Source organism: Barbus barbus (assembly GCF_936440315.1).
Source record: "Barbus barbus genome assembly, chromosome: 35".
Taxonomy (NCBI): domain Eukaryota; kingdom Metazoa; phylum Chordata; class Actinopteri; order Cypriniformes; family Cyprinidae; genus Barbus; species Barbus barbus.
In genome coordinates, this window is record NC_136763.1 from 6,667,046 (window position 1) to 6,690,832 (window position 23,787).

Below are 23,787 nucleotides of genomic sequence, written 5' to 3' on the forward strand. Positions count from 1 at the left end.
TGACCCTCCACAGACAGCAACACAACTGACACATTCAAGGCCCAGAAACGTAGTAAGGACATCGTTAAAATAGTCCATGTGACATCAGTGGTACAACCGTAATTTTATGAAGCTTGAGCATTTACAGTTGAAGAAGACAAAATTGTAGTGTACAAGTTTATCGTCCCTTGGTATGGACACTAATATAGTTCTTGTTATACTTAGTGAACTTGCATTGTGCTCAATCCCTTAGAGGATAGACAGGGGACGGGATAGCCCTCATGGGAAAATAAAAGCCTGTATGACACAGCATGTCTATTGTGTATTAGTGTTCATACATCTAGCGATGTGCACCTGCAGGATGTGGCCATGTATGTTTTAGTTATTGTCTGCGAATAAAACTGGCGGCACTTCCACGGAATGCGTTTTAAACCATAACAAAAGACAAAAGGCCATCACATGAGCAGCACTCAACCAAACAGTAGTCGTGGATTACCAGAAAAACACTCTCTTAAACAATCATAAATGAGCTACACATAAAAGCATGCTACATCTTTTCAATTTATCCAATTACGGTTATAGATTCTTCGCAGTGCCATCTCCTACAAAACTAATTTGAAACATTACCAGAGATTCCACTGGGATGGGCAGCCGGGTTCTTCCAGTATCCAAGAGCGTTTATTACACAATGGCCTGTATTTTCAGCACACTACAAATTAAACCTGACCTGTTTTAATTTTATGAGCTCAATTACAAAGCAATATGCACATCAATATTAACTTGCAGTTTTTTTCTGTACTAGATATAAAAATAATTAAATTTAAACAACAGAAATTTAAACTGAATTAATTTAATTTAATTTTAAACCCAGACAGACTCACATGTGTGCAAAAGGCCTGGTATCAGGTGTTGTTTTTGCATTGCATTGGTCTCATCGCACGGTTGCGGTACCTCAGATCTGAGGGCATGCGTGGATGTGTAAATGACAACATGGGCTACGCTAATGAGAGCTCACCAATACAGTGCAGCGACGTGCCAATGAGCTCAGGTGTGCACTCCTGATCCGGGGCCAGGTTGTCTGGCTGAGGCTGACTGAGTTTTTGTGGTCATTATGGTCTGAGGCACACAGGTTCACAGTGGAGACGAGAATAATTTGGTTTTGTTGCTGCAGCTGCGACTCAGGTTACCACAGTACACATTTGTCTCAGTCCACCCTGCATGTCTTATTTTCTAGCTTGGCCATGACTTAACCAGTTTTACTGTCTCTCAACTGCATTATGAAATCAACAGCAAGTAACTTGCCTATTTAAAAAGCTGATATCATGCATGTGATCCATCTAATCACGTTTAAACAGACTTACGTTCTTGCTCTCGCTCTCTCACTTCACTCGTCCTCTGGTTTTTGTATTCATTGCTCCAGCAGACAGACTTGACCACAGCTCTCCACCCTTTGTGGTGCGGTTGCCAGGCATTAGTTCCTTTCTGTTCAAATTCTAGGCCTTCACAAGCGGAGCGTGATCTCTCTGACTGTTCACTTAATAAATGCATCTCCCTCTTCTCCTTTTTCTTCTGCTCTAGTGTTCGCAGGCTAGTCTAATAACAATGCTGGAGTAATAATCTGATCTGAAGAGAGCCTTTAAAAACAACACACAACAAAAATAAAAATAAAATAATAATGATTATGATGATGATGATGATGATGATGATATTAAAAAATTAAACATGGGCAGTTAACAAAAACATGTATTTTTTTACATGATAAAAAATTACACATTAAAAAATATAAATGAAAGTAAATAACCTTACCTAAATTAAACTAAATTTAATTCAGGTAGTCTTTATCAAATAAAAGCAATAGTTAAAAAATTAATAGTTTTAGAAGTGTAAAATAAGGTTATATAAACCTATTTTATAAAGGGTTAAAATGAATATGAGCTGTGTCAGATGAAAAATTCTATAAAAAATTAAATAAGGATTAGATTAAAAAACAAAGAATTAGCTACATATTTAAAAAAAGTTTTAGGGGTACAATATAGTGTTAAAATTATTATCAATACATCAGAGCTTTGCCATAGTGAATTGTGAACATGCTAAAGAAAAAGGTAAAGTAAAATAAAGTAAATAATAGAAGTAAATTTAAGTAAGTAATAAAAAACATGAACAACCAATGAATTAATCATGCACTCTTTGACATAATACATACAACCGCACACTTACAAACCGAATACTTTGGATTAATGAAGTGATGGTTTAATAAGCACTGAACATCCTTGCAGTGCCTCTAGGGCCATTTATAATGTTATTTGCCTGCTGAAACCACCGCTGGATAATGAACAGGCAAAGACAGAGCTGTTGTGAAAAACACTTTTGATGCGGCTCACCCTGATCAATGCTCCGGCAGAGACCGCAGACTGATGATGCCCCACAGATGGGCGAGTGTGATCGTTTTTATGCCCCTGTTTATATCTAGTAAATGGATAAAACTGTCAACTGTTTATTGGGCTGTCTGAAAAATTTATTTGTCTGCTTATTTATGACAATTTTTTTTTCCCAGGTTGGATCATCGTCAGATCAATAGCATTTAGAAACAATGTTCTGAACACAGTGAGACGAAAGTCTAAATGTCTTGCATGTTTGTTTAGTGGTTTCACAAGGTACACATTTGTAATACCTGAAACAAAAACACACACCATCCCTCTGTGACGTAGTGAGAAGTTTGTGTGTTCAGTAAATAAGCTTTTATTGGTCTGTGGACGAGACACCTTCAAACCTTCAAAATGTGAAAAAGGAAAAAAGAAATATCTCAAAACTCTCAATGTGATGTGGTCAATCCAGAAGGAATAATAAATAAGGCTTTCTGGAAAGCACATTAGCGTGCATATAAATCGCAGTTTCCACAACATCTCACACGTGTGTATTAGTGGATGTGTGATGTAACATGTTGGGAAATGCAGAATAGAAACAAAAGACCCTTTCCTCATCCGGCTCCTAAGATGCCAAAGAGCGTCATGTGGCCATTGTCCCAGAATTACCCAGTTTCCACCAAAGGAGGGAAATCCATGCCAGTCCCATCCGCCTGGGGCCATCCTGCTCCCTATAGGCCCTTATGTGGCTACAAATGCTCCATGTGTGTGTGTCAGAGGGGGTGGTAAGAGAAGGACAAAGAGGCCAGTGTGAGTGTGGCTCTAGTTGTGTGGACAGCAATGCCACTGTTTACCATCATTTAGGTCACAACAATTACAGCTGAACCAGCCACACACACACACACACACACACACAGTTAGACCCTCTTAACGCCCCGGGCCTCCATCAGCACCTCAAAACTCTTCATTCAAACAGAAGGGAGGCAGCAAACACATACAGAATATAATAGCGCTTGCATGGGCCCACTGCACTGTTAGGCTGAATATAATTGGCATAGGGCCCTATGATTTCCGTGATGCGGAAAACGCGGACGGAATCACGGAATTTACACATGAAAACGGAATTCTCGGAATCGCACGGAATATGCATATATTTTGTTGACATTAAATAAATTTTTTTTTACCTCTTTCTCATTTTTTCAGTTTAAAACAACAAACGTAGAAAGGTCTCTACCTAAACCGTGGCCAAATGGCATTGTTAAACATGTTGCCTAGTAACCATACGTCCTTACGTTCCCGCGCAAGGAAAAAAATGTCGAAGCGAGTGGCTCCTGATAAGATAACGGTGTCAAAACAATTAAGAAACTCTCAATTGAACGCTAAATACCGGGCTGAACAATACCCCAACGACTACTATGAGTCTGGACAACAACGTTTTTGTAAGTTTTGTCAACATACTGTTGACTGGACCCACAAAGACACAAGTAACGACCATTTGATATCAAAAGTTCATCTCAAGAACAAAGCTAAATCCACAGCGGGCAAATCCCTCCAGGTTACCATTGAGGCAACGACAAAATCAACAGAAGCAAGGCGTGAGTTTGTTGCAATGTGTGCTGAAGCTGACATACCGCTTGAGAAAATGAAGAGGATACGTCCGTTTCTTGTTAAACATTGCAAGCAGGGAGGTGCACTCCCAGAAAACGCCAGCAGCCTCAGGCAGACCCACCTGCCGCGGGTCTGCAACACATGCCTGCTTGTATCTTCAAGAAAGTACTTTAAAGTTATGAAAAATTCTATTTTGTCAGTGTTCTTTGGACATCGATCTGCACATACATGAAGAAAAGTACTTTGCTAAATGTTAGTACACATGAAATCGATACTTATTCCGCAGTGTAATCCTGCATCTTTCCCCTGATGCCCAGTTACAGAGAGCCATGTTGGAGCACTAATGTAATGGAAAAGGCCAGCTGATTCAAATATAATGTGATTTTTATTTTTTTTTTTTTTTGTAGATAGAAAATACATTGTTCTGCTTACATGGAGGGGTCACTGATGATGATGGGTTAACAGTATACTTTTAGGCTGTTATATGTCTTTGTGTTGGCGTTCTGACAGGCACATATCGTTGTTTCAATGTTTCTGTCTCCCTGCAGCATGGTTACAATTATTCTTTAATTTAATATTCATCAACCCTACTTTGTAACTGTTACCTTCATGTTACTGTTATTTTTGGCCAGAGATTTGGCTGAATTTTGGAGAATTTTGAATGTGCTTTATTAACAGTTTAAATAAAAAAGCTGAATTGTGAGTTTGTGTAACTGAATTTTTAAAGGTCAATACTGCTTAGAAGTGAAAAGAAAACAAACAAATCCAAAAAATCCGAAAGGGCTAAAAATAAATCCAAAAAAACGGAATTTGAAAAAAAATAAAACGGAATTTGAGAAAAAATAAAACTGATTTCATAGGGCCCTATTGGCATCAAACACAGGCGTTAACAGCCTCGTCCACTTCCAGCTTCAATAATTTTGGCTCCTCTTAAAATTACAGCTCTGAAAGTTGGACAAAGTGCTGTTTCAGAAGCTCAGCAGAAGCAGCAGTAATGAACTCCTAATCAGGCTGAGTTCGTCTATAATTTAGGGTGGTTCATTCTTTGTTCTTAGCCTGCGGTCTGTCTTGGCTAGCTTGGGCTGCACCCGACAGTCTGGTATGACAGGGTGTTCAGATGGTGTGATGTTTAAATATTCCAAATGATTTTCCTACAGGCTTTTAAGCTGGCTGGCTTTCTCCAGTTCTGTTTGTCAGTATTTCCTTACATGGCCACTCTGGAGGAAGTGATGTCAACACTACAGGACTGAAGAAGTTCTCAATAATGCCAGGATCACATATGTGACCCTGGACCACAAAACCAGTCTTAAGTTGCTTGGGTATATTTGTAGCAATAGCCAAAAATACATTATGTGAGTCAAAATTATTAAATTTTCTTTTCTGCCAAAAATCATTAGGATATCAAGTAAAGATCAGGTTCCATGAAGATATTTTGTAAATTTCCTACCGTAAATGTATCAAAACGTAATTTTTGATTAGTGATATGCATTGTGAAGAACTTAATTTGGACAACTTTAAAAGGTGATTTTCTCAGTATTTAGATTTTTTTGCACCTTCAGATTTCAGATTTTCAAGTATCTCAGACAAATATTGTCTTATCCTAAAAAGCTTATTAATTCGGCTTTCAGATGATGTATAAATCTCAATTTTTCAAATTGACCCTTATGACTGGTTTTGTGGTCCAGGGTCACATGTCAAATATAATACCCACACTGGTTAGTTGGTGAGTATCATGAAGAAATGACCAGGTCACAAAATTATTAAATTATATTTAATCTATTAACTTAAATATATGAATACATTTTCAATGCATGTATTTATATATTAATTTTCTAATTAATCATTTTCTTTTTACAAAATGTATTTATTTTTAATACCACTTTTTTGGTGCACTGAGAAAAAAAAAACTGCTAGAAAATTTCACAAATAACTACAAGAAAGAAAGATGCAACACACTGAATTAAGACCAAAAGATGACAGACATTAACCCTTTGCGGCAAGATGGTGCAACTTTGGTGTTTTATCATGTAGCAGTTAAGGTTAGATGTGGGTGGGGAGGAAGTAGGTCCGAGATCAGGGAATAAGGGAACAAAAGGTCTGAGCAGAAAGCATTTCCTTCAAATCCCATAAGGACAGAGAGTGAAAGAGATATTGCCAAGAGTTCCCAAGGGAGATGCATTTCCCAAGGAAGAATACAGTATCTATGGTATAATAATAAGTATGAAACACTTGGTGATTTAAAGTTTAAAGTTAAAAAAGTTTAAAGTTAAAGTTTTTGAGTAAAAGCGGAATTTAAATCTTATTTATTGTCTTATGTAGCATGATGCTACAGTATGCATGAATGGTCACGTAACGTGCACTTTCGGTCATGTAGTATGGACAGAGATCTTTTCTGAAACGCCAGTAAGGACAAGGATTGTTTTCATTTTTAAACAAAAAACGCACCAGTGTAAACATAGCCTTGCATCTAAGCGGTTTGGGACGCTTTCACTCACGTGTGAGCCACATCTCTGACTGAGTGTAACTGGTTTTAAACTAGTAGGTGTGTTTGACTTGACATGGCTCTGCACAGGACCGATAGAGTTATAGAGAGCAGACTGCATGCTTTCGAATCGCTCTCGCGGATGTCAAACACCAATCTATCTGTGCAGCGCCGCTTCTAGTCGAACACACCTAGTGCTGAAGGGCTTATTGGCTCAGTGACGTTGATGAGATTAACCCCTTAGGTATTGAAGTTTGGTACCGAACCTAGCCCTATAGCACACCTCTTTTCAACAAATCACGTGATTTGAGGTTTCACATCCATAAAACCTGTGAACATGTTTGTTAATAAAGCTGAAGACAATAAATAAGAGAGAGAAATCAATAAGACCTCTGGCCTCAACAGACTTCAAGAGACAGAGGAAAACATCTGAGCTACCATGTGTAAAAGTTAAATAACGACTTGTTCGTATAGAAGCATGACGGTCCTTCTCATGACCTGTGACCATGTGTCCACGCATCACACGCACACTTCAGAAACCCACATCTCATGTGCCCTTGACAATCAATCAAAACAATGAGGGATAAACACTACAAAGAAGAAGCGAAAATTCAGATTATCTCCAGCTGCTACATCTGCATCTTCTGCCAGCTCATGAGATGTTTAATTAGGGGAGCACAGTGCTGTCTAATGACTCTAACAGGTCTATTGAGAGGCACGTTGATGTAAATAAAGTGCTTGGTTAGAGGTAAATGCACGGAGTAATATCTATTAAACACCTGCCTTCAGGGCCCTTGTGAATAAGAGAGTGAGTTTGTGTGTTTGGCTGCATGGGCAAAGTATGACTCTGGTCTCATTAATCTAGGCAGACAGCAGAAGGACGGAGCATTGTGGATGTGTGTGTGTGTGTGTGTGTGTGTGAGAGAGAGAGAATGAGAGTCTCTCTCAAAGCAAGCAAGCAGCAGCCCAGAGGCCTTGAAGTCTCCTGGCAGGCGGCCCCCTGAGCTCTCCAGTCTAACTCATTTAAAAAAAAACTCTCAACACATACAAAAACACATCAGATGCATCAAAAAGCTTTATATCCCTCAGTGCAGAGCAAAACTCACAGACAACTAGTTTTATCACATACGAACACGCTGTTCTCCTCCCAGTTTTGGTACCTTAAGGCTCATGTGCACATCCAAATCATTCACAAGCCATTTCAAGCTTACTGCACTAAAAAAAGCAAGTGCTTCCTCAAAACCATGGCATGTGGGATGTACTAGCCTAACCAACCCCAACCTTTCAAATGTTATCGTTTTGTTTTCTCAAGTCTATGCATACAAGCAGTACAGAACATGTAGAATTTCAGCCACGACTCATTCTATTTAAGAACTATATTAAAAATAATGATATTAATCCACATTCATCCAGTCAAAATACCATAGTTACATATAATATTACGATGATGCGCAGATGAGCTCAAACGTCACCTGAATCCACTGGTTCAAATAAATTATCTGCCCGCCACCCACCTGTAATTAATTAGAATGTATGACAAATTTTTTATTAGTCGACCCGTCGATTATCTGCAGCGCCCGCAGATGTAAGCGCCATCCACGCATCAATAGTACATAAGATGGACTGTCACGGAATTTGCCAGATTTTGAATGAATAAATCAAAGTAGGTCAGTACACTTAAATCAAAATGTCTTAATAATGATAGTACTACTACTAATGATAAAATTATTAAAACATTACATTTAAGGAATATATACCAGAAAAATTGTTTACCAGATTTTATTTACCAGAAAAATGTAAATACACATGAAATAATGTAAATAATACATTTAAAATGTAAATAATACATTTAAAAATCATAAGTTAATTATTTATAAGATAAATTAATTAGACATGCTTTTGATTATTAAAATGTAATGAAACCATTCAAATGGAATTCAGAAAATTAATGGAATACACAGAATTTGGTCAAATTAAAACTGAATGTGATAATATGTATTTCATAGGGCCTTAAAAATGTCATTTTTGTTAAACTTTTAATAAATTGCTATTAAATAGTGTAAGTTTCATGATTTAGACATTTCATGATTTAGGCTTTTTGATTATTATTATTTAACCATTAAAACAGTCTAGAAATAGTAAAACAGAAAAAAATGGAATCCAGAAAAACAAACTGGGTAAAAAAAAAAAAAAAAAAAGAAGGATTTCATAGGGCCCTAGTTAGGATTATGGGTATAATCTATTACAGATAAATGTATCCGTAAATGAAAAATAAACTATGTAAACAGTCACTTTATATGTTGGTTGACCAGACAGTTTGCTCTTAATAAAAGTCTGGCTACGCAACACAAGCCTCCGTTTCAGCTCTCATCCGCCTGGCAACCATGCTTTTTGTGCTGATCGATTAGTAAACGACAGTAAAAGGTTGGAGACTGCATCCCGTGCACTGGCTGAGGGGTCAGACAGAGTTGTCATTAATAGGTAAAGTGTCAGACCTGGGCAGAAAGAACAACTTCAGGTCTGTCTGCTGAAAATGCAGATCTCAGTAATTCCAAAAAGTAATTATCATAGTCATGTGACTTTTCAAAACCAGCCCATTCTATTTTCATCAAGACTCTCTCCTCTCAGGTTTATAGTCCAGGGATGAATGAGTGTAGATAAATGCGGATGCGTGGGGGGAGTCTAAGCTTTCAGCACAATCTTGCAGCAGATCTGACTAAACAGAACGATTGGCCAGTGTGAGCGTGTGCATTTATTCAAGAGAGAGAGAACAGTATGTGCACGCCTGATGTTTTAAGCATCTAAAAATCAATTAGCCATGTGAACCCTTATCCGAGGTGACTGTTTCTTCCAGCTGATGCACAGATCAAAAAGGCTGCTTTGATTAACTCCACAAACAGGAAATCCTCTTTAATTCCACAGCTGCAAAAGAGGACAAACGAACAGAAGTATGTGACTGTCCAGAGCCTAGCCTATACAATGAACTATACACACACATATACAATAGAAAAAACCACATGCAGACATAAACATACACAACCAGACACTTGTATGAGTCAAGAAAGGCATGAAAGACACTTAAGATGCTTCCGGGTACTTAAGCTGCCATTGTTTTAGAGAAGGAAACCCAACATCCACTTCAGAACAGAATGATGCTGAAACAAAGCTTAATCTGAAAACCTGTACAGCTAGACTTCCTTCTGTAGAAAAGAGTATTCCTCTAAATAGTGGAAGTACACTGGTGTGTTGAGTGTAACTGATAATATTAAGGCAACATGCAGATGGCATGGATATATTTTTATTTTTATACACTGAAAACTATAGTGCTACAGTTATTAATTTGTTGTATTGTGGAATCCATGGTGATTCCCAGATTTTAGTACGCTGTACTCGTCTCAGTCTTGGATTGGGCCACCAGAGGCTCCAATAAAGGCACGACGAATGCATTATGTATACCTCCATTAGCGAGCTGGCTTCCTGAACACACACAAATAAATTATGGATAATGTCGACAAAGCATAAGAAAAAAATAAATGTGAAAGAGGAAGGAGGAGAGAGTAAGAAAGAGAATGAGAGAAAGAGTGACTGCTTTTCCATCCTGCTCAATCCTGCGGTTACTCAGGGATATCCTTCTGATTTCCCATTTGAACTATACTTCCATGTCTAAAATGTAGGATATCAGAGACTGAATCAGACAACTTTAAGATGCATCAGAACATTGAAACCTGAGGAGCTGGAATTCAGAGAGGCCCCAAGGAAACAGGACAATGTCATAAATTAGATTCTGGTACAAAAGGAATATAGCTAAAAATTTTTTAAAAAAATCTGGATTCATAAGATTAGGAAATTGATCTGATCAAAAAATTAAAATAAAAATGGCATACTTGTATTAATTCCAGCTTTTATTAGATTTGTGAAGTATCCAGCACTTTGAACTCTCAGAATCTGCTGTTGTGCCGTTTTGGCAGAGGCGTGGTAGAAAGCAACCAAGGCAGTGAGTTGACAGATGCCTGTTCATACACACACACTTAACGCTATGGACGGCACACACAAGCATCGTGCTTGATAATTAATTTTGGCAGAAAGGCCTTCTATCAAAGGAAGAAGTCTGTCTGGCGCTCCAGGTTGCCTTGAAGCCCAAAGAGAAGAAAGAAGAGAAAGACACCAGACAGCCACACACAAACCAAACTGCCCTTAATGATCCGGATCAGAGCCAATTCCATTCTAAAGTGACATTCAACTGAACCTGTCCCAAAGCCAAGTTGGGAGCTTTCATCATATCAAACTACGCCCGACAAACGACCCCTGATCATCTTCCATCCACAGAGGAGGAGAAATTAGTCACTGTAGCATCCAAACTCTGGATTGCTTTGATATGTATTAGCAAACACCAACTCAAAGTGCTACTTTTTGGCATGGAGTGAATATAAGGAAGATGGCTGATTTAGTGACCTATACTTCCTACTTACCTCCAGAAACCAGCAGGATGAAAAATGTCAATTCTATTCAATTTCAGATGCAGCGATATTCCAATTCTGTCCAATATTGATAAGCCAATAATATTTTTATGTTATGGCCAATACCTGTTCAATGGCAATATCAAAATTCTGTAGTATTTTCTTTAAATATATTAAGCTAAAATGAATCATTTTAAAATTTAGCATTAAATTTAAGCATTATAATGTACACTATGAAAAACTGATCTTCATTTTGAGATTTGCTACAAATAGGCTACATTAAGACATTTTTAACTGTAATCAAATTATTAGTATTTTAAAGATTCATTTTAAGTTAGCGTTAGATAATCTAAATGTAAGAACAGTGGAAATCAACCCAGTATCAACCGATGTATATCCAATATTAACCATACCAGTCAATTAAACAATCTGTAATATTGGCCAATTACAAATATGATACAAAAAGAGAGTTTTTCTCATATCAAAGACACTAAAAATCCTCATCTATGTTATTAAAGAGTTATATTAAAATCATAAAAAGATTCACCTCCACTCAAAACTCCCTATAGGGAACTGAATCAAAATGGATACAAATATGCACAAAATCTGTAGAAATATGCAGAAAAGCCCCAACGTTGCTAATTTACATCTGAAACAGGGTGCAAGCAGAGGTGAAGAGATCTGCTTTTCATCTCTTCAAATGAAATCGGAGTTCAAAAGATATCTGTGGCTCGGGGCTGACGATCTCCAGACCCTGAGCTCAGGCTGAGACTTGTCAGAGGTTACAGATGGATGGTAGCCAGTCATTTACAAGGCCTGGGCACTGTAGGGAAACGCATTAAATTTCCTGAAGGCAAATGGTAATACAATTAGAATAATATCCCGAAGGCCAAATCCTGACAAACTTTTTATGATTTAATTTCATCTTCGGAATATTCGGGTAAAAAGAATGCATGAAACTGAGTTAACACGGTTTCTCTTACACAGTAGCAACATTTCTACACATGCAAATTTGACGTCAATTCAAAAGGGTGCTAATAACACCCAGGGGTGCAAACTCTTCAGGAGTGAAAAAGGTGACAAGTTAATTCACATAGCACATTTCACACACAATGGCAAGCCATTCTTCCATTCAGGTCAGGTTAGCAGCTTTAGAAACAGGTGGTATTTTACACCAGGCAGCGTTGATGGTAACATGACACTGATGTGTGGAAGCAGGAAGATGGATTAAAGCCCAATAAAAGATAATGAGAGCAAGGTTAAGACGTGTTTCTGAGGAAACTGGTATATATTTTTCTCATTTAAAGGTGAGATTAGCAAGAACAAGTCTTGTCTGGTCGACCTTTATCAGCAGCAATGAACGACACCAAGCAACTATGCAAGTGTCAAATTTACAAGGAAGAAAATGTTAACATGTTGTATTAATATAAAATTAAAGCAGTTAAGGCTGTCAGTCCAAAACAAAAAATAAGATCAATGTTTAGTTTTTACAAATGTAGGTCAAATGTAAAGTGATTAATATCAGCAATCTGTGTTCTGAACATGAATCCCCATGCAAACTAGAAGATCTTGTGACTGATTTTAATGCAATATTTTAGAGTGAATCATGTGTGATGCAAAATCTTGCAGCCCACTGCATTTTATTTCATCAATGAAAAGACTGACTTTCTTATGAAATCACTTGGAAGTAACATGAATTATATAAAAAAAAAATCCTATGCAACGTTGCGAAGTCCAACATTGATCCAAAGTCAGTCTACATATGAATTAATTGCCTGTTTGTGCCAAACTAATGCATATAATTAAAACACGATTAAAAAAATACATAAATATTTAAATATAAAATAACTACTAAAATTAAATATTGATATTTGGTGAATTATCACAAACACATCAATTTTCTCCTAACATCTAATTTCGTGTAATTGTTTGTGACTGAGTTTAATTGCATTAATTAATACGTAATAAAACGTATTAATTAATGCAATTTATCCTGTAGCCAATGTCAACGACTTAATTTCTTCAGAGGCTTTTGTACTTATAAATATTAACCGTCTTACTTCAAGTAGGCTACACTTCTCCGACACTACTCTTCTACTGTGACACAATGAGAGTCTATTATAAATATATAAATTGTTCATAGTGTCACATGTGGAGCTTAATTTGTATGCTACCGATGTTCCAAATCAGACCATTAGCCAACCCACTTACTAATTATCAGCATCAGCCACTGAAACATCCATATCAGTCAACAACAAGTCATTTGCTACAATTTGAGACACACCTCTTTTCAATGCAACTATAAGCGATTTAAAAACTCCAGCACCTGTTATCTGCCTCATTTGATTAATTATTTATGCCAGCTCGGGCTAAGCATTACGTCCAGTTCTCATCTCAGTGATGCTTTTTGAAAACATTCTGCCCAGCAAGCCATGCTAATGGCTCCTGCGTCACACTGCAGATTGAAAAGCAATGATTTGGGAACAAGCCAGCCCTCTCTCAGGGGTCTAAACTCGATGGGTACTGGGAACTGCGAGCTTTGAGAAGAAATGTTGGCATCTCAAATAGCATCAAGCAAACTTCTCAAAATAGCCTAATTTGCCATGTCCCCTGATGCACACGCAAGTTTTCGGCCTACAGGAGAAATATGTTGTGACAAACAAGCAAAGTCCAATCAGTCAATATTTCTTGATTGTTCCTGTCATTCAAGTTTTAATTTCCTTGGTGAGATTGGTAAATAGGTATCGATGCTTTGCAGGACTTACAGTTTTAGATCAGAGTGAATTCTCAGAAAGAAAACATGTGCGACCACAGGAAGTTCAATACCATTTGCACTGCCATAGTAACCTCACCCAGCCAAATCCAGAAAAAAATAAAATAAAAAATAACACAGGAAATGTAAAGACAACAGTGGGAAAGAGGTGTGGTCATAGTGAAAAATATTTATACAAGGTCTAAAGTTCTTGCGCCAGACCTACAGTGTTCATTTATTACTTGCGGCACTGTTAAAGCATCATTTCATTTATTAACTTTGAAATATAGACTAAGCTTTGGCTCAGATGCACACGGTATCTAATACACCATCTCTCTTTCTAAAAGAATAAAAGTATACCTGAAAGGCCCATGATATTTCATCTGGTTTATAAATCATGACCAAGCATAACCTGTGGGCAACACTGCAGTGACAAGCCAACAGAAAGACCTTATCTCCCGCTAGCCTGTTCAGAGGCCAAGAGCACTGACAGATCAGGATCATTATGCTCCTTTCTAGAGTTCATTTTTCTAGCTGACTAACGAATTATGGTCACCGAATTGTTACCGAACACTGACATCTTTCCGCAGGTGAATCTTTCCACTGATTAAGCAATTACATGAGACAGGATACAGATTTTGGTAAGTTTTACTGTTCTTTTAACATACCTTTGGGCATTCTTTCATGTTTATTTCATGCTGTGACTGGTTTTAAAACAAAGATCAGTTCACGTGCGCCAAATGGCATGTATTGTTTGAAAATCGCTATAAAATGGACACAATTTGAAATCTGAGACTTTGTTTCATATCAAAAATAATGAAGCACAAAGCTTATTGTGATTTATTTGATGGCGTGATACAATAATGTTCAGTTCATTATCCGAAAACAGACTCAACTAATCAATTCTTGGGATATAAGAATCAATGTCGTCTAGTAAAAAAGAGGATCGATACCCAGCCCTACAAATATAGTTATTTCAAAACTGATGGTTTTACCCATCCAAATCTGTGCCTGAGCATGTCATGTACTATTTAATACTGCAATTATAAATTTAATTATCTATTCGTGTTCTCTTCCCTCAATGAGGGCCTCAGCTGATTACTTAAATAGCATAAATGTACTTCTGTTTTGATGCAATTTATACAAAAATGACAGTGTAAGCTAGCCCCAGAGAAGCTAGGTGCATTTTGCTGTTTGTGATTGTCGACACCTCTAACAATACAGACAAGGACCCCCTACACAGTAAACCACTGCTATTAAACATATTGCACAGTTTCAAAAAAAACAAAAAAAGGCAAAACCAGACTTTCAAGCCAAAATATATATTCGGCAGCACATGCACCCTGATTGTGGAAAAGCTTCACTCACCAAAACCCTGCTTCTCACTGCTTTGAAACAAAACAACATAACTGACCTCAGATCAGCAAGGGGAATGTGTAGCAGCACCTGCTGAATGGTTTAGTGGAGAGGCCTGACAGTACGCACAAGGAATACGGAGCGATTGCCCCCCACTGTGCTAACAGAGATGGCACTGTTTGAGACAACCTTCCCCTGGAACTCACACGGCCCTCAACCCCGCTACTGCTATCTTTTCTTTGCTCTTCTTTTGTTCATACCATTTCCTTTCGAGGATTCTCCCTCTTTCTCAAATGCAGCTGACGACTGCCACAGATTGGACCATTGAGAAACAAGGGAGACGAAGGAAGGATTGTTTGGTCTTGTAAAATAACAGCTTGCAAGAAAAAGCTCACATAGGTTCAAAAACTCCAAACACAACACTGTTTGAAGTCCGAAAGAGTTTCACCTCGCTGAATGTGCAAACAGCTGGCCGCAGTCAACACTTTCATGAATGGCTGTATTATCGTGAACTCCATGCTTTGCACTTCAATTTTCCTCCTTTCTCCCCCTCTCTTTCACCCGCCTAAACAGGCCTGTTTGCTTTTAAAACAAACGTCACAGCAGTCTCATGGAAACAAACACTGCAGCTAGGCCTATCTAGCCCTGCCCAAGTTCATATGCATACAAAAACAATTACAGTGCATTTTAACATATGTCAACAGTCAAACTTAAGTTTGATGCAATTTTACCAAAGCATAAACTTCTATGATGACTTCAGTGAAACGCTTGTTTGACTGTGGCCAAGTGGCATGATAAAAGTGGCGTAAAAACTTGATGTAGCATAAATTGTTTTTTAAAACACGTAAGCAATGGAGTCCTAGCTGTGGCGTCCCATTTTCTTGAGAAAGATGCCCTGCATGTGAAATATAATATGCAGAATGAGTCAAGATTACAGAAAGTTCTCAGGGTCTCTCAGTCTTTGGCGGTTACTGCAGCGAACGATTGCTATCGCTGTCCTTTTTAGTTGTGAAAACACAACTACGTGCTTTATTCTGAGGGCACAACAAACAGAGGGACGGATGCGGTCATTTACCGCTATAAGGTAAATCTCTTGCATGATAGAAGTGTGATGGAGGACACGGAGCTTGTTGAGCAACAAACAAACTTAAGTGACTTTGCATTAAAAACTTTGACATGGACTGGTAAACGTTCACATAGGAAGAGGATGGGGTGTGTTTCAACGTGCCACTCTGTTAAATGGAGCTGAAGGGAAGTTGAGGTTTTGAGTCAGGCGTCACAGACAAGGTGTCATCAATGCAAAACATGTGGTTAAAATGATTGTGACTTGCAAAGAAGAGTCTTTTTAGTGCTTTATAATGTTTTCTTGAGGGATAGTTCACCCTAAAATGAAAATTCTGTCTCTTTACTGTTCCAAATCAGCATTTATTTCGGTGGAACTCAAAAGATGATATGTTGAAGTATGATTTCTTTTTGTCCATGCAATTAAAGTCAACATGGGACCAAAACAACATCGGAGCGGTGTTGTTAATGGAATGTAAAACTATTAAAAATTGTTTTTGTTAACTGAAATAAAGCTGATATAAATATTAGATGAAAAACTGAAATTCTGCCTTGGCAACTAACTGAAATGAGTTTGAAATCAGCTGAAGTACTAAAATTACAGAAAGTAAAATATTTAAATATTTATTTTTAGCTTTTATTTATATATAAAAAAAATTACTAAAGCACTAAATTACTAAAACTTAAAATAAAAATGAAAACTGAAAATATAAAAATAAAAAGGCAGTTCAAAATATGATAAATACATTAGTAGTATTATAGAAATAAAACTAAAATAACACTGCACTGACTTTCATTGCATGGACAAAAATGTTTTTTTTTTTTACAACATCTTTTTCAAACACGAGTGAGTAAATGACAGAATTAATTTTTTTGTGAATTGTCCCTTTCAAGAGACAAGACGACAAACCTTGTGCTACTGCAATTTAAAAATATTTAAAGAGGAATTAGTATTTCAAATTTAAGGAAAAGAAGAAAGCGAAGGGTGCAATATGCAAACCTCTCTGGCTGAGTCAACAGGAATTGGCATTAATGACAAAAGACTCCTTTGCCTTGTCTTCTCTCCTTATGAGGGTCAGCTACAGACATCGATGACCTTTAGAGAGTCACACACTGTGACCAGCAAAGCGCTTTTAAATGCCACCCACTCTATCTCCACACAGCCCTTCTCAACACATTTATTTGGACGAAACAAGCTAACAAACTCAATGAAGGGAAGGCAATTTCCAGAATTCCCTGTAGAAAATAAATCACGTGGAGTGCAAGAGAAATGCACAAAACAAAAACAACAGCACCTTTAACATGTTTAATTACATCTGTGAGACGATGTGTGTATATCCTCCGTCTTTCGGATGAGACGTTAAACCGAGGTCCTGACTCTCTGTGATCATTAAAAATCCCAGGATGTCTTTCGAAAAGAGTAGGTGTGACCTCGGCATCCTGGCCAAATTTCCCCATTGGTCTCTGACCATCATGGCCTCCTAATCATCCCCTTACACTGATTGGATTCATCACTCTGTCTCCTCTCCACCACTAAGCTGGTGTGTGGTGGGCGTTCTGGCGCACTATGGCTGCCGTCGCATCATCCAGGTGGATGCTGCACACTGGTGGTGGACGAGGAGACACCACCCCTCACAATGTAGAGCGCTTTGAGTGCTTAGAAAAGCGCTATATAAATGTAATGAATTATTATTATTATTAATATATATATATATATATATATATATATATATATATATATATATATATATATGTGTGTGTGTGTGTGTGTGTGTGTGTATGTATGTATGTATGTATGTATGTATGTATGTATGTATGTATGCATGTATCTATGTATGTGTATATATATATATATATATATATATATATATATATATATATATATATATATATATATATATATATATATATATATATATATATATATATAAATATATAAATAAATAAATAAATAAATATGTGGGAGGAAATATGCCTTGATGGTTCATTTTTTTAAATGACTTTCTATTTAAATTATTTGGTGACCATCTTTCTCCATTCTGTCCAAATATGATATCCTGAAACATTGCCAAACTGATTTATACAGAGCCAAGACTCCAGTCTTACACATTTCATTACCGCTTTTCAGGATGAAGTCACGATTTTGTAATATAGTTCCTGGTAGATTCTGGTAGTTTTCCCATCAGGCACAGTGTTGGTTTTGGGTTTGCTGCAAAGTCTTATTATATATTAAATTACAACGTGTTTGAAAGGTAGAAGACAAATCTCCTTGGTGTATAAAACTAAAAGGAGGAACCGTCTTCCAAACAGAGAGGGGAAAATACTGCGCATGTGGTTTGGTGTCTGTTATTCATTCATCATAACTGATGCTTGTGGAGAGCTATTTGCTTTGGATCACTGCTAAGGTGAAACAGTGTCACTATCCAAACATACTTCCTGCCTAACAGGAAGCTTGCGTGAGGGTTCAGCCCCAACCTTCCTGTTCTGGATGCCAGCTAGCGTAGCACAAAATATCCGCCCTACATTAGCGTGATGCATGTTATAGTGCTGTGGAAACACTAAAGACGGTCACCTATGCACTGTATTGTACCTCACTGCAACAAGTTTTAAGCACCCCTGACTCAACAGTACACTTGAACATGGGTCATCATGGCTGATTTCTCTTCTTATACACAATACAATCGGACCACATCTGACAGTCAGTTTTGGCAAACTCGCCTCAGAGAAGCATCTGCCTCAGGCACAGGCGGCCACCTTTATTCAACCTCAAGCAGTAAAATCGAGCAACCTGAGAACGCCTGACTGAAGGACGAAGAGTGCAGACAGACATTTGACTTTCCATTGTTTCAAGGAGTTTAAGGCAAGGCGCCCGGTTTTCTGTAACTCGTATAAACAAGGCAATGCTGAAAATTAAACATTCTCCTCAGCTCTTCGCTCCAAATATGCTCAGAACGCTACAGGCAAATACACATTTATTGCTTTGTCAGAGACTTTCTTGCAACAGGACTTTTAAGAAAGTGAATGTTGCATTGCATACAAACAAGTTTTACGATTGTTTGACATTTAAAAAATTCATCAATTGATAATTAATTCCTTCACTTCGATACTGAGGATGTATGCGTGTAACATCACAAAAACTACATCAAAATGAGCAAAAATTGGCAGGAAATGTTGTCATGGCACTATCTCTGCGACCCAAGGGACAGAGAAAACGACCAAAGCAGAATTCTACAGCTATACAGCTTCCCATTTCCATCCTGAAGAATTCACGGTATGAATTACAGAAGATAATGAATTTGCCGGCTGGTGTTAAAAAAAAAACACTAAGCCTTGCTTTCTGAATCAGAGGCACGTTTTATTAGCATAAGCAATCTCGTTTAAGTTTTCAGCTGCTAATTAATTTCATTTAATGGAAGTTCTACACCGACAGGCCCTTCAAGGCGACTTTCCTGTAGCCGTATCCATGGTTACAAAAGCCAGGGCAAGGAAAACTAATTTTATGAGGAGTTCTGTGGGGTTGAGGTGGGAGTCTGTGTGTGTGTGTGTGTGGCAGACTAAAAGGAGCTTAAAGGGAAGAAGATCATCACTAACCTCAGAGTCATTCAAGCTGTACAAGGGTATCAACCAAATACAGGAACAACCGTGATAAATATCTTCGGTTATTAAATGTTGAAATAATGCAAAAGAATGGCTTAAAAAAAGCATGTACCACTGAGTATCAAAAACAAAGTTATTGTTAAAAATCAATTACTCTTTGGAGAAAAACAATGGGATGTTTACTTCCAGAAGCCAACTCTATTACAGTGTCAGCGAGCTTTAATCTGAGTAGCTGATTGTCCTTTATGAAATATTTGCAACTGACACGCATGAGTACGTGTGAGAAAACAAATGGGGCACTGGGTCTTGTTAATGGCACTCACAGTGTCTCGTGTGCCTGCAGTTGGAATCACGGCACTTTAGCCTCGAATAGCTCAGGTTTCCAGCGCTCGTGCAGACTATAAAATAGGTCTTTTATTCTAGACAGCCTCGACAAGCTTTCCCTCTGGAACTTACACAGCTCAAGTCTTACGTGCTTTGTGTAATCACATGGTTTTCTTGCATTTCTTTCTTGTTTAAAGAACCTTTGCACTGGAGGCTTGGGATTTAATGGATGCAAGATTGTGAAGAAATGAGCACTGTTTTTTTGTGGTGGATTTCATTAAAGGGACAGTTCACCCAAAAATGGAAAGCTCTTCTCATTTATTCACCCTGATGTCAATTCTAACCTGTATGACTTTATTGCTAAAGCAGAACACAACAGAACTGTTATTTACCGCGATGAGTTTCACTTACTGTAAAGTATGCAACTGTATAATTGTGGTTTACTGACATCAGAGAACGTGACAAGTTATTTGTCACCTGTTGCAAAACACAATCACAGCATTTAGAAAACCCACATAAGTATATGGTTTTCTATTCTATCTTTTTTCCCTTCTCGCCACTTTCTTCTCTCTCTCATGCACTTCTCACTGCCCTAGAGCTCTCACAAATCAGGTAGCTGTGTATCCTGCCATTATTGATCTCGGTGTCCCATCTCCTGCTACTGGAGTGGTGTGAAACACAGCTGCCCCAAGCTAATGATTAGCCCAGCAGTGGAGGAACAGCTCTGACACAGACTGCTCAAAGGTACAGCACTGTGCCGCACTATTGTTAAGAAAACCTTTACGAACAATGTCATAATAATAATAATGCCATGTGTGGCAGACCATCAGATCACATTAACTAAAACTGAAGAGCATAAACATCAAAATGTTAAGGTTGAGGAGTCACAGTTGAGTTTAGATAATCGTACAGACATGAGAGGGGTAGGCTCTCTGCTGAATTACCTTTCACTCACTTTCTCTCTCATTATGTGGGTGGATCTTTGAGGGCTGCAGCCATGCTTCTCTCTCTCTGAGGGTTTTCACAGTCTGCTCACGTTATGCTGCCCCACAAAGAGTCTTTCTGTGGCAAGGCACAAAACTACAGGCCTGCGGAGCACAACATAATTACAAATCACAAAGCTCTCAGTACTGCGGGCCAGCCCCAGCTGCATTCTGCACCCTTTCCAACCCCAAACACACTCTCCCGAATGGCTGAAATCCCTCCTATTTTCTCTTTTATGACACACTTTCTCCTCCCAGTAAAAAACAGGTCTCACTGTCTTGTTAAATCATGCAAAAAGGACTAAGTTTCAGTTAGGCCAAACGCACACCACCAGGGCTTTTCCTGGCTCAAAATGAGGCGGAGGTGGTACCATCCTGATCATGTGCACACAACGTACCCACCCTGGCTGAAACAAACACTTTTTACACAACGTATTTTAGGTGTCATAATAATTATATATGATTGAAAAAAAATGGCAATTATAAAGTTGAGCATTAAACAACCCTGTTGAGCATTAAATTAAATACAACATGCCAGCCAAAAGCCCTTGAACAAAAACACATAACATTAACATAACATAAAATCTTTATCCACTCCTTTATAGTCTCCTGATACACAACACAGAATTTCTGAGGAAAAAGAAAACATTTCATACGGCTATTTTAAGAATAAATTTGAATAAATTAAGTTGTTTTATGCATTCAAATAATTAGACATACTACAACACAGAATTTAGTAACAATAAAAACATATAGTGAAAGCAAATAAAACATTTCATAGGGCCCTAAACATGCCATTTTTGTTACACTTTTAATAAGCTAATGTGAAGTTGTATAAGTTTCATGATTTTAATTAATTAGACTTGCTTTTTAATTAATAATTTTATTTAACCATTAAAAAGGATTCCAGAAAAATTTGAACGGAAAAACTGGAATTTGGAAAAAAATCAATCAGATTTCATAGGGCCCCATATTTAACACAAGATTATGATAGTATATGGTTTGTATGTTATTTTCATTAGATTTGGGGTATGTTCATATCGATAAAGAATATTTACATGAGAAATGCCAAGCTGGTGTACCTTGGTATAAAAACTACAAATAACTTACTTCAGCAACGTTATACCAAAATCCACATTAGATCGCAATCGTAAGTTATTACAAACACTTAATGCTGGTTTGAAGTGAGATTTCAGTAAAAGCTTACTATTAATTTTATAAAAAGTCTTAGCTTGATGCTAATGTTAGCTCTAATTACATTTCATGATACAGTCTACCAGAAGAATTCACATATTGACGCCGACGCCCCGTGTGAATGTGAATATTTTTATTTATTATTGTTAATGTTCTCTTATGTTGAACAACTTAAAAAGCTTTAAAATGATTCACTTTAAGGGGTCTAAAATAAAGAAAAGAGACAATCTTTTGATACTCCAGCACTTTATTATACTGAATGTCCTGGGTGGCTTTTTTTATTTTGGGGGGGGGGGGGGGGGGGGGGGGGGTGTACTTGAGTGCAAAACATTTTGGTTGAAAAAATGAGAATCGTGTAAGAGAATCGTGATCTCAATTCCCATGGAGGAAAATCGTGATTCACATTTTAGCAAGAATCATGCAGCCCTACTTTCCACCATTAAACTTCTCCGTTCTTCATTTTCAATTATTAATAAATGTAATATCATTGTAGGACAGTGCAACTGTAAGCATTTTTTCCGTTAGCTTTCAAATAATTTTGAAGTTAGGACAGCTGTGGGGTTGCCCTAAAGTTAAGACAGTTTTTAGGATTTTTTGTCAAGTTAGGAGGTTTCTGTAATACCCCCTTCCTATCTGTAGTTAAGATAACGCAATTAGGAAATGCTGTTCTGTAATAGCTTTTGTCCTAAATGTGGTCCTAACTGAAATTACCATGGTTACCAAACAGATAAAATGAGATTCTGAAGTTAGGATATTTCTGTTATAAGCCCTCAGGTTATTAAATGAAGGCATAAAATATTAATTTAATTTATCTTTAAATTATTGAATATCAAACTTCATTTATTAAGCTGAAGTAGATTCGTCACTCGTCGTCTCTTTCGTCGACACTTTCACTTTCTGCTAATAGTGAATTGATTGAGATTAAGACGTTCACCAGTATAAATCTTGCACGTGTGCAAACGTATATGCTTGTGTGATATCCATTGGTTCGCCTTCATGGTTTAAAACAGAAATATTTCCAACATTGCGACGTAACCAATTGCCCCGCCCCCCATATCGAAAACGTACCGAACTGTGACACAACTGTCGTATCGAACCGAACCGTGAATTTTGTGAACCATTACACCCCTAATGAAAATCTTGAGATTTGCTAAAGAGCTAATAGATACGCTGTCTGAAATTCTAATGTACAGCATGAAAAATTTATATTCATTTTGAGATTTGCTAAAGATAAAGAAAGTTTACCAATTATATATTTAAAAGCGCAGTCACACTTTATTTTAAGGTCCAATTCTCGCTATTAACAAACCATTAACCACAACTTTTGCCTCAATATACTCCTAATTTGTTACTTATTAATAGTATAAAGGTAGTAAATAAATGTGGTAAATATGTGCTTTATAAGCACTAATAAACAGCCAACATATTAATAATAGTCATGCTAATAAACAACTAGTTAATAGTGAAAACTGGTCCCTAAACTAAAGTGTTACCAAAAGTGCTATTGAATGATTACATATAAAAACATACAATAGAATAAACTGACTAAGACCTATTAAATTAGGCTGCATGGGGGGAAGTCGTGGCCTAATGGTTAGAGAGTCGGACTCGTAGTCGAAGGGTTGCGGGT

At 37.4% G+C, this 23,787-nt stretch overlaps 1 protein-coding gene across 2 annotated transcripts in view; it reads right to left on the minus strand.

Annotated features, from left to right (window-relative positions):
* The window catches only part of gnai2a (guanine nucleotide binding protein (G protein), alpha inhibiting activity polypeptide 2a), a 73,635-nt gene that overhangs the window by 26,812 nt on the left and 23,036 nt on the right, over window positions 1-23,787 (minus strand). The window lies entirely within an intron of this gene.